Below are 9,557 nucleotides of genomic sequence, written 5' to 3'. Positions count from 1 at the left end.
GTATTGTCAGCCTCAGCTTTCTATCACAGCAGCATGACCTTTCCGAAGGGTCAGAGTTGTTTGTGACAAAGTTAAACTTCTAACCCACATTTCCTGCTCAGCTTCTTGTTGTAAACAAGTAAATAGTGAGGTCTTGTGGGCCCAAGTCTAATCAACATAAGACAACGGGGTTATGTTAATTGGCCTGCATCAAGCCAGACAACACTGGCTCAGTTATTTGCACCATTGTGACCAAGTGCAAGGAAGTTTGCAGACCAGAATGATTTTGTCATGTAGCACATCAAACAGGTAAAGCTGATCAATCAATAGTTGGGATATTTGTGTATCCAGAGAGTTATCCCTCACAGCATTTATTTTCAGTGTTTGAGATCTCTGTCTCCAGAAGCTTTTAGACCATCTGTATGAATTACTTTGTCCTAGCAAAGGTACCTGGAAAAAAAACATCACATGTCAACTCATTGCAAAACAGTTTTATTGTTTAAAAACATTGAGGAATGATGAGAATGGAAGAAGAAAGGGGTAACAGAAAGAACGAGAACTCATTCCTCAACTTTCAGCTTCTGTGACGGATGGTTCCTTTGTACCTGTGTTTAGAAATCCTTTGTAGTTCATTTATCTTTTGTAATTTGAAAAACTTATATAAATACTAAATCCTCCGTGGCTGTTAAATGTGTGTTAAGAACTACCTGTATAAAATTAAACATGCATCATTACAAATAAAGTGAACTGGTTTAACCTACTTTCTTAGCTGGCAGTATCTCCTCCTTGGTAGGGAGGGGGTAACCCACCACTCAAATAGAAGGTATTGGCAGCTAGACCTAACCACAAAGAGTAGACAGGGAAGTAAGCCAGTCTTTGAAGTGTAGGTGGATACAGTTGTAACACTTACAGAACAGGCTGCTATATGTCTAAAGGAAAAGGAGATCCAGCCACTCACCAACCCCACCTCCCGTAAATGCAGGTGCTGTGAGAATCAAGTTTACGCCACGCGCACACACACAGTATCAAACTCACATCAGATACCATTATGGAACACACTTTAAAGATTTTACTAAAACTAAAAGAGTACTATGCAATACAGTATATATGAAGGAAAAGAAAATAAAGTAAAAGGGCCAACTTATCAAAGTTCAGTCAGTTTAGTGCACATCGTTGGAGCCCAACCATCGAACCATTCGACCCCTCGTCACCTTCCTCTGACCTCCATGTCCTCGCACCCGGGACCACCCCGGTGGCCAACCAAGCAGTGCAGCGCACTTCCACCTTCCTCTGTGTCTTCTTCCCGACTCCCCGAAAAGACCGCGAAAACCCCGCTCCCAGACTGACAAGACAAAATAACGTTCCCCATTGGTTAACAAATGAATACAATTCCCATATCAGCAAGTCCAAAGCTAAACAACTGCGAGGGAAAGCACTCATCATATAAAGAAGCATTCCCACTCTTAACAAAACAAAGAAACCATTTTGATTAACATACACAGTACACCCGTAGATACCTATATTGGATAGAGATTAGAATCTTCTTTAGCATTTAGGGCTCTGTGGTCAGTGAACCCAATGTCATCTCAGGGGAAACTCACATGATCACAAGGAGAATGTGCAAGTTCTACAAAAACAGCACTGGAAGTCAGGATTGAACTGCACTGTACTTTTCCCAATAAAATAATTATGTTGTAATTTCATGTACGGGACATGTGTTGGACTTTGTACAGGGAAATGGTGATTTACCCTAAAACAAATATTTTCTCAACCCTTGATCCTATCAATCATAATCAAATAAATAACACATTGGAGTGGGAAATAGTCTTCCGAGTCCTCTGTAGTACCTGGGCTGTAATGTTGTTATGTTATGGCCTTGCAGAGCTTGAGAAGAGACGTTCTGAGAACATTGACTGGGTACTTATCGTCAAAGCTGCAGCCCCAAGTCATGTCATGTTCTGAACACATGCTCCAATGTGCTTTCTCTACTGGTACATGGAGAATTTGTCAGGTGCTGCAAGCCACTGCCCAAAGAGTGAACTGGATATACTGTAGGTACAAACACAAGAGATTCTGCAGATGCTGGAAGTCCAGAGTACTTACTCACCATTACCCCATTGGCATTTGAGGCAGCAATGAAGGTCCTCCATCTCTGTCTGTCCTGGGCCATCTTCTCTATTGTGTCCCAGGTGTCGTTCAGAGCCCTCATTCCTGCCTCTAATGTATGGTGCCAAGTTGTCTTTGGTCTCCCGTGTTTCCTCCACCCCTCAGGGGTCCAGTGAAGAGCTGTCTTGGTGATGGAGTTAGCCTCACTTCTCATCACGTGCCCAATCCACCTCCAACGCTTCCTCCTGACGACTGTGCCACATCCTCTTGATGACACTGAAGGAGTAGGGTGTGGCTGGGGATCTTTCTTGGCCAGAAAACGCAGAGGACCTTCTGGAGGCTCATGGAGTGGAATGATGACAGCTTGGCAGGGGTGCTCTCTGTCATGCACCAGCATTCTGACCCATACAAAAGCGTGCACAGAACACAGCTCTGGTACAGCTTCACCTTGGTGTGGACACTGTGGTTGGTTGATCATATGTTGCTCATTGATCTGAAGATGTTTCTAGCTTTGCCGAGTCTGCACTGGATGTTGTCCTTGGTCCCACCACCCTGCCGAGTGATGCTGTCCAGGTAGGTGAATGTGCTGGTGCTGGGTAAGTCAATGCCATATGCCCTCTGACAGGACAAGGAGACTCTACATTAAGGGTCATGGTGAAATCCAAAACAGCCCACAGAAAATGCTGGAGGAATTTTGCAGGTCAGGCGGCATCTATGGTGAGGAATACACAGTCGACGATTTGCTCTGAGACCTTTCATCAGGATTGTTTTATTCCATTTTGTGTGGTTTGAGAACTTTCTCATCTCCTGTGTCATTATCAACCTAATTTACCACAGCAAGAGCTATTAATGTAGAACAAAATGCTGAAAATAATCAACAGATCAGGCAGCACATGTGGAGTTAACACTGAAGAAATGTTATCGGCCTGAAATGTTCAGTCAATTTCAGGTGCTGACTGAGGGGTTGGATATACTTAGCATTTTCTGCATTTGTTTCAGATTTCCAACATCTGCTGTATTTTATTTTTGGGACTGGGTATTAAAGGTGACCATACAATTTTACATCCATTCTTATGTCACTGATCACAGAAGTAGATAGTAGGGTTTTGGAATGTAGGAAAATAGCCAGTAGGATTGGTTTAAGATGGTTTTTGTGAAATTCAGCAACATCTTACCAGCAGCAAATGTATCTACTAACTGCTCTATTGATCACACTTTTTGTGGACAATAATCACTACAATCAGTAGCCTGTACCTTCCCTTTTGGAGCTGTGCTTTTGAACTGCCTGGAAGACCTGGCATTTTTTGTGATGTCATGGATGATTTGGTGAACTGGAGTCTTGAAGGTGCCGTCCGGTTGTGGCAGTTCGCCGAGTACAAGCCAAACTGAGACGGCAGGGCCTGGGCCTGAGAACGAGGATCGGGCCAAGGTTTGGCTGATTTTTAAGCACCGGGCCAGATTGAAAAGGTCAGAGGCGAGTTGCTCAACTCACTGCCTTGTGAGGTTCACTCATCTGTGTTGAACTGATGTTGTTGCCTTCAACTAATGGGTTCCTGGACCAGCTGCATCTTTGTGGCTGTGAACTCTCTTTCATGAACTTTAGCTCCGAGTGCTATTTGCTTAATTTTCATTGTCTGCATAATCCGTTCCCTTTTTTTGCACATTGGTGATCATTTTTAATGGGTTTCTTTGTTTTTGTGGCTGCCACTAAGACAAATCTCAAGGTTGTATACTGTGTACATACTTTGATAATAAATGAGGTTTGAACTTTGAAGATAGCCGTGTGTTCAGACACAGCGGCCCTTCGGAGTCCAAACAAGGATGCATTTGTTCACTCTTTACATCTACTCTGTGATCATAAGACACCGCTGGATAGTAAGAACACCAAGTACAGCAGGACTACCCCACAAGAGAGCAGCTTGATAGCAGGAGAGCTGGGCTCATTGCGCACCATATTGCAACCCGCTTCAGCTTCCCAGGGCAGAAGACGCAGAGGTGATATGTGGAGCACGGTCCAACACATTGTCTTGGGTGTTCTTATTACGGTCACAAGACCCTGTTGGTAATGTAGAATACTGCGAGCCTATTTCACCGGCTCATGGGCCAGGCTAATGGCAGGGGAGCTGCACGTTCTTGATTGTGGCATGGACCAGGCGCCTATGCTTTGGGGTCACTCATTGGGGCGTTGGGGCACCGGAGTTGGCTGCGTGCTGCTAGATTCCGCATTGGATTAGGGGGTGGCCCCTCCCATCAGTGCTGCCCTCCAGTGGTCACCTCCGGGAAGACAAGCTGGTTTACGCTCATCTTGTGCGTGATGTGGACATTTTCCCCAGTAATCTGCAGACCATGACACTCAGGGTCTTGAGCTATAATACTGCTTCTTTTGTGACTGTACATTTTTCTGCTGACATAATTATATGTGTTATATGTGCTGTGTGTGACTGCTGCTATTGTGTTTGTACTTTGGCCCCAGAGGAATGCTGTTTCATTTGGCTGCATTCATGAGTATAGTGGAATGACAATTAAACTTGAAATGGATTTGAACTTGATGAGACTGCTGAAGTCAAATTTATTAAATTCCCCTTTGTAACCAGTGAAGTTTGTTATGCGATAAAGTTCCACATGAATGGCCATTACAGATGAGGAAAATGATCTTTCAAGTGAATGCAGAAAATACAAAATTCCATTGTGAAAATCTGTTGAATTTAATTAAGCTTCTGCCAATATTTTCTTTAACTGGATTTTACTTTAATCTGAATTTCAAATGGCTGTGATTTTCCTCTTCAATTTGTGCATGGAGCCAGTCAAAAGAGATATTTCTTATAGTTATGTGGATGAATCCTTCATTAAATATTCAGGAATCTTTCATTAATTGAACATAAATGTTTATATCACCCATCCTAGCAAGGCTTAAGTAGAAATTATTTTAAACTTCTCATAAATTGTACAATTGTCCTCTCTTGCATTTGAGATGACTGGAATTTAAAAGCAAGGATGTAATACTGGGGCTTTGTAAGGCATTGATCAGACTGCACTTTAGAAACATCAGAAATCTTTTTTTTATAAGAACAGGCCATTCAGCCCAACAAAGCTTGCCAAATTCCTACTCACATTGTCTGTGGAAATAAACATTGAGTTTAGATTTGCAAGGCTCTGAGGTACTACTCTCAACTACACAACTAGGTAGTTTGTTCCAGGTGTCCACAACTCACTGTGTAAAGAAGTGTTCCTGATGTTAGTCTGAAATCTCCCTTAACCAGTCTCCACCTATGACCTCGTGACCTTGATGATGGATTAATTTAGAAGAAGCAGCTGGTATCTACCTTACTTATATCTTTAATGATTTTGAACACTTCTGTCATGTCTCTTCTCATTCTACACCTACTTGGGCTAAAAAGATTTAATTATTTCAATTTTCCTTCCTGCAGACCAAGAATGAGTCTTGTCGCCCTTCTCTGAATTCTCTCCAGTGTCTTCACATCCCTCACACAATATGGAGACCAAAACTGTACTCAGTATTCAAGCTGTGGCCTCACAAGTGCATTGTACAGTTTAAAGAGAATGTCTCTAGACTTGAGCTTCACTAAGCACCTTACATATCCCAACATTCTATTAGCCTTCCTAATTGCTTCTGTGCATTGCCTGGATGTTGATAGTGATGATTCTACCAGGACTCCCAAATCCTTCTCAAACAGTACACTTTCTAAATTGACCCCCCCCCCATTGTATTTTCATATCTAATATTTCTACTTCCTACATGTAATACTTTATATTTACTTGCATTATATTTCATCTGCTATTTATCTGCCCACATCTGGATTTTGCTTAGATCTAACTGTATTGATTCTGCTGCCTGAACGTTATCAGCCCATCTCCCTAATTTTGTGTCATCGGCAGACTTTGCTAGTTTATTTGTTATCTGCCTATCCAGATCAATAATGTAAATTAAAAACAGCAGCGGCCCCAAAACCGATCCGTGTGGAACCCACTTTTAACATCTCGGTGTGAGAATGATCCTCTCATCGTGACCCATTTTCTGTTTCTGAGCCTATCGCGCACCCATTCGCACAACTTGCCCTGAATCCTTACCTCCTGTAATTTGACTATTAACCTCTCGTGGGGAGCTTGTCAAAAGCCTTCTGAAAATCCAAGTAAATGACATCAACCACTCTATTATTATCTTAATTTTAGTTGACTCTTCATGGAACTCCAGCATATCAGTAAAATCTGATTCTGGGCCCATGGTGGCTTTCTGCTAACATGTCTGTTCTGAAATTCAATTTAATGGCTTTGGTTTTTACTGATGTACTCTCCCAAAAAACTTGGAGACCAATAATTTTATGATCACTTGTTCCTAAAGACATAACAACCTCCGGACTCACTCTATCCTGATAGTCACAGAATCTAGACAGGCCTCCCCTCTTGTTGGTGCATTAACATACTGGGTCAAAAAACAATTATTCAATCACTTAATGAATTCACTTTCCTGTAATCCATTAGTCACTGGGTTCACCCACTCAATATTTGGGAAATTAAAGTCACCCGTAACTGTAACATCTGATGCACCATCAATAACTCTGAGAAGTGAATTGAGTTAAGGTAAGCTTTTATTGGCTGGAAGAAAGCACAAGCAGCAAGCGACCACCACACAACATCCTGGAGACTGAGGAAGGGGCTGTGCCTCCAATCGCCTTCATACTGGGGTCTGTGGGAGGAGCCACAGGAGCAGTCAGCTGGGGGGGGGGCGTGTCCAGACAGGTACATGTAGTTCACCACAACATCACCCTCAAAACGTGCTTTTTAAATATTCTGATAAAGTTGCTTATTAAAATCACTATCAGCATTAGGGGGTCAATGTTATTCCTTTATCTTTATAGCTTTCAATTCTCGCCCAGATATCTTCACTAAATTTTGATTGTCCTCCTACTTAAAAGCCTCACATTTAAATTCTTAAGTATATGGCTATTCTTCCACCTTTACAATCTTGCCTAGCTTTCCGAGGTGTATCATTTAATACTATCTTCATCGCTATCCTTTGATGTCAGCCAGGAGTATTGTGAGCAGTTTTGGGCCCCTTATCTAAGAAAGGATCTGCTGTCATTGGAGAGGGTCATGAGAATGTTTCTGGGAATTAAAGGGTTAACGTATGAGGATATCTCTGGGCCTGTACTTGCTGGAGTTTAGAAGAACAAGGGGAGATCTCATTGAAAGCTATTGAATATTGAAAGGCCTAGGAAGTGTGGATCTGGAGAGGATGTCTCATATCGTGGGGGCATCGAGGACTAGAGAGTAGTCTCAGAATAAAATGATGTCCCTTTAGAACAGAGATGAGGAAGAAGTTCTTTAGCTAGATGGCGGTAAATCTGTGGAATTCTTTGCCACTGATGGCTGTGGAGGTCAAGTCATTGAGTGTATTTAAAGCTGAGGTTAATAGGTTCTTGAGGGGATCAAAGGTTACGGGGAGAAGACAGAAAAAATGGGTTGAAAGGGATAATAAATCACCCATAATGGAATGGGGAGCAGACTCAATGGGCTGAATGGCCTAATTCTGCTCCCATATCTAAGGTTTAAATCAAAAATCTTTTTCTTAAGCAATTCCCTTGACTAGTGATTGCGTGGGGGTAAGTTTTCACTATGATTATTTTATACAGTGACTATTAACTCTGATAAAGTGGCTTGCTTATATTTTGCTGTCACCAGACTTGTAAATTTTCCAGATTATCGGATGTTATCTTGTTTCTTCAATGTTAAGCAATATTGTAAAAAAATCTAGAGAATCCTGTAAGTTAAAGGGGAGACATTGCCTCGGTAGTTTTGAAGAGAGCACAGGAATTAATTAAGAACCTAAACAACCTCCGTTTCAAATATACCCAAGTACTTGGCCTAACTCTGCCATGGACTGCTACGAAAGAAGAGTGTTTGGCATAGCAACCCTGTCCCGTAAACACCCAGAGCTACACAAGTGGCACAGAAGCTCCAATGATCTCACCCCTGAGAGAGGCAGGATCTTTGCCTAGAAGACGTATGAAGTCGTGGGTGAAAGCAGAAGCCACAGGGCTGATCAGCCTTCGGCCCAGGACAAAGGACTCTGACAAGCTGCTGTCAGTAGGGCCTTTAAAAGAAGAAGAACCTTGGCTCGGCCTCCACAACCGTCTGTGGCAATGAACTCCACAGACTCACCACGCTTCCTATGTATTTTAAAGGGTCAAGGGGTCATTTTATTATCAAAGTGTGTATGCAAAACACAACTCTGAGATTTGTCTCCTCCAGGTAACCACAGTGTACAGAAAATCCATAGAAGTAGCTGAAAGAAAAGACATCAATCCCCCACCCCGCAGAAAAGAAAAAGAAAGAAAAACTCACAAAGCCCAACCCCCTCCCTCACACAAATCTCTCAAATAGAGAAACAGCAAAAAGAACATCAAACTCCAAACTCCCAGCCCACCAATCAGCAACGAGAAAGAATGGATGAGAGCACGAAAAAAAACATAGATCTGCAAGAGGCCAATATGAACTACATTAGTGTGAACTACAGTGCAATCCATAAACCTCAGCTTCGGGGACAGCAACCATTGGAACCCAGCGGCCTTTCCAAGAAGATCGACTTGAGCACAGTGGCCCCTCTGCGGGAAGCAACTTGAGCCCAGCCGCCCCTCCGAGGGGAGTGACTCGAACCCGCTGCCCCTCCGACAAAGAGTGTATCTGTTTGGAGAACATGCAAATTAAGTGTGAACAAAGGAGGGAGAAGTAAACAAGTAAACAGAAGTAAACATAGCAAAGTCTTTGATGGAAATCTGAAATAAAGGTTCCGGTTCAAGGTTATTGTCTGTCACCTACATACATGTACGCAGCCAAACAAAACAACATTCCTCCACACCGAGGTGCACAACACAGTACATATAACTCACACACAACACATAAAAGTAATATTACCACAAATAGATTAACAAACAGTAAAATATATTCCAGAGGATTGACATTTAGCATAAGTTGCAATGACAACACGAATTAAAAAGTAAACTATGACATTATTAGTGCTTCGTTGGGGAGTTCAGTGGTCTCACCGTCTGGGGAAGTTGTTTCCCATCCTAACAGTCCTTGTCCTAATGCTACAGTACCTCCTGCCCAATGGTAGGGGGTCAAAGAGAAAATGGAACAGGTAGGAAGGATCTTTGACAATGCTGGAATGTTGGAAATAATCAGCAGGTCAGACAGCAGCTGCAGAGAACGAGAATCAGAATTAATATCATAGGTCAATGTGCTTCAGCTTTAATGTAACAGCAAAAGGGAAGGATCAGAGTGGGACTGGGTATTATTCACTTTCCAGAGCGTTGGGAATTAGAAAACATTCACTGCCTTTCCTTCATTAACTTTCCTGATAATCTCCTCGAAAATCTCTGTAAGATTGGTTAGACATGACCTACTGTGGGATTGAGAATTAACCACTTTGCAGGACGTTGGGAATGAGTAGT

Source organism: Hypanus sabinus, chromosome 27, assembly GCF_030144855.1.
Source record: "Hypanus sabinus isolate sHypSab1 chromosome 27, sHypSab1.hap1, whole genome shotgun sequence".
Lineage (NCBI taxonomy): Eukaryota > Metazoa > Chordata > Chondrichthyes > Myliobatiformes > Dasyatidae > Hypanus > Hypanus sabinus.
Note: the sequence above shows the minus strand (reverse complement) of the source record.